The sequence below is a fragment of the Sus scrofa genome, chromosome 16, assembly GCF_000003025.6.
Source record: "Sus scrofa isolate TJ Tabasco breed Duroc chromosome 16, Sscrofa11.1, whole genome shotgun sequence".
Taxonomy (NCBI): domain Eukaryota; kingdom Metazoa; phylum Chordata; class Mammalia; order Artiodactyla; family Suidae; genus Sus; species Sus scrofa.
The window spans coordinates 30,508,575-30,512,058 of NC_010458.4; positions in this window are offsets into that span (position 1 = coordinate 30,508,575).

A 3,484-nucleotide genomic window follows, 5' to 3' on the forward strand; every position below is an offset into this window, starting at 1 on the left:
AGGTGCTTCCAGCCCTAATTTGACAGAAGAGCAGGGGATCCCAATTGGAGAATATGTCTACTTTGATGAAGACAATGCATTACTTTTGGTTTTTATTCTAAATTTTATGATTTGAAGAGATAATCTCAAATGAATTTGAGATGAAAGCTGTGCACATATCCCAAGTGAAGAAGTTATGGAGGGAATTGTCTTGCATTCACCTGGGGATCCTTGTGGCTTTGATGTCTGAACATACCCTCCAGCCAACACTTGGTTACTTTTCTTAATGAGGGCCCTAACTTCAGGGAAGCAGTCTTACCTTGATCTGATAGGACATGATTGAATAAAAAAAATCAAGGAAACTGACAGAGAAGTTTCTTTACATCATCAGAGTTTATGGAACATGTGCCTTGCTGTTGAAATAAGAAAAAAGAACTGCAAGGTCTAAATAGCTATCGAGAAGTTCCCATCATGGCTCAGCGGTTAACAAACCTGACTAGCATCCATGAGGACATGGGTTCTATACCTGGCCTTGCTCAGTGGGTTAAGGATCTCACATTGCTGTGAAGTATGGTGTAGGTTGTAGATGTGGCTTGGCTCTGGCATTGCTGTGGCTATGGCGTAGGCCAGCGGCTACAGCTCTGACTGGACCCCTAGCCTGGGAACCTCCATATGCCACCAGTGCAGCCCTAAAAGAGATAAATAACTATTGAAATGGAAGGCATTTTTACAGATGATTCAGAGCAATAAATATTTCAATGAAGTACCTTTTTTTTTTTTTAACTGTAAGAGAATTTTCTTATACACTCTGTTTACTTTCCTCAGCTTAGTAAATATTTGGACAAGAGACTTTCTGCATTGACCATTTAAATATTGGTGCGTAGAGATATGGGACAACCTGTGTGAGTTTATCAGCAAAGGGCACAATAGACGAGACAGAGCATCAGAGCAAAGGTTTTGACTCATCATCTGGATGCTTGGTTTTACATTCTGGAGAATGGATTTCTCCTCAGTGTTATTAACGATACCATTAGTAGGAAGTAGCATAGCCATATGTTTTTACAAAACAAAATATTTCCTGAAGGAACAATATTCTTGAGAGAGAATTTCTGTTTTCATCTCTGGCCCACCTTCTACTCCAAGAATCTAGTCCATCCAACTTTTATTGTCATTAGCATCTTATACATTCTAAGAGAAAGAGTTTCAATTAAGCTATAATTATCAATTAAGCTATAATTATCATTTTCACAAGAGGGAGGTTGTGATTTTCTTAACTTCCTTCTTATAGTTTTACCTATACTTTGGAAAGCCCTAGCATTTTCAAGTGTTTATAGTTTAAAATACAAAGAAATGCTCGGCCCTCCTGTCTTCAGTTCTCCTGGGAAGGAGGCAAAATACGCTCATTTCAATTCCAGATATAATAGTGTTTGCATTCAGTTTCTCTGGAATTTGGAAATTGCTGTTCAAACTTCTCTGAGACCTTTTGAAAAACAGTGGCACTTTGTTTAAAACAAAATCACAAGGTTTAAAATCTTTAATGAAAAACTGCTATAAATGCAAGAGATTTTTCTCATCAGTCATAGCTGTGTCACTTTCAAGATGTGTTTTCCAATAGAGCTCTCTATAAATTTATGACATTCTCTAGCTTGATTTTCTTCTCATGTAATGAGTACTCAATTTTTCACTTGGATCGTGAAAAAAAAATTGAAAGATAAACGACACTATGCAATTCAGATACTACACTGTTTGCTGTTCCACAGAAACTATGAATGGGTTAGTCATCTCCTGCAATTATTAATGACCTTAATGTGATCACTTGATGAAAGTCATGCTATCCTTCTCAGGTATTTGGGGGGTCTTTTGGGAGGTTTTTTGGTTTCTTTGGACCAGTTCTATAGTGAGCTAAATTAATAAATTTATGTCTGCTATTTCAGCTCTCAGTTACTTATAACCCATTTTTGTGTGCTTATCTGGGAACAATCCATTATTGACTTAGTTTGGAGTAGACATAATGTACTAATCTTAGTCATCAGAAATATGCCCTACTTAGAGAAAATTTCCATTCACTTTATTTCTCAAATGCACAGACCACTTTGAACAGCCCTTATCTACAAACAACAGAGAGGAATAGTTTCACACTCTAAGAATTTATCATAAGTCACTGGAGAATTTGACATATCCTTGTGCTTCTAACTTTTCTGCCTGAAGTAAATTTCAGCATAAACTCTTATGTGATTAAATGAAATTCACCCAACCATTTACTCACATGGTTTGAAGTTCTATAACGAAACTGATGGTTATATTTTAGGAAGAAAAAATAGGACCTCAATTGCTGGTCTGACACAAAACCAAACAAAACTAATTCAAGTTTTTCAAATGATGATGAGTTATTGCTTCCCTGTCCCACCTTTATCTTATTTATCTTACTTTATCTTACTTTTATTTTCTCTTTCCACCCCTCCTCCTCATCAACATAATCTCCATCTCCCTTTGGTCAATTTACTGCTATATGTCATGTACAACATTTCTGTGGGTGACTCCAGAACTTTTTGGAACTGGGCATTATCCCCTTCTTTCCACATTTCTCTTTTTCCTCATTCTTTCCTCATTCTTCTTCTTTTTTTTTTTTTTTTTTTTCCCCTGCCGCACCTGCAGCATATGGACCTCTAGCAGCAGGCTAGAGGTCAAATTGGAGCTACAGCTGGGGCCTATGCCACAGCCACAGCATCCTGCATCTGTGATCTACACTGCAGCTTATGGCAATGCCAGATCTTGAACCCATTGAGTGAGGCCAGGGATCGAACCCACATCCTCACAGAGACAATGCTGGATCCTTAGCCCATGGAGCCACAACGGGAACTCCTCCCTCATTATTCTAAAGAAATATAATCAAAGAATGAAAAGACCATATTTACCTGACTCCATAGTCTACCATCTAAAAAGACTGTCAGGACTCTAACAGAAAAATACCATAACTTTTGTAGGAAAAAAAAAAAAAGCAGCAGCAAGAGGGTGTATTTTTTGCTTTATGGAAGGAGAGTTTTAAACAGGACTTTTGATGTCCTACTGTATTAGTTTGCTAGGGCTGCCCTAACAAAATACTATAGATTGGGTACCTTAAACAACAGAAACTTATTTTCTTACTGTTCTGGAGACTGGAAGTCTGAGGGCAAGGTGTTGGCAGGTTTGGTTTCTCCTGAGGCCACTCTCCTTGGCTTACAGACTATTCCTTCTCATGAGTTCATGCACAGTCTAGCCTCTGGGTGCATCAACATCTAATGTTTCTCTGTGTCCAGATTTCCTCTTCTTACAAAGACACCAGTCCTATTGGATTAGGGCCCAGTCTAAAGGCCTTGTTTTAACTTAATCATCACACATGAGATATGATGGGAGTGGCATTATTAGTGGAAACTGGAAGAGCTTCTCTCTTTGTCTTAGGATGGATTAATAAACTTACATATCCTAGAGGGCACTGTGGGTGCAGTATTACTGTTCCAATTTGATT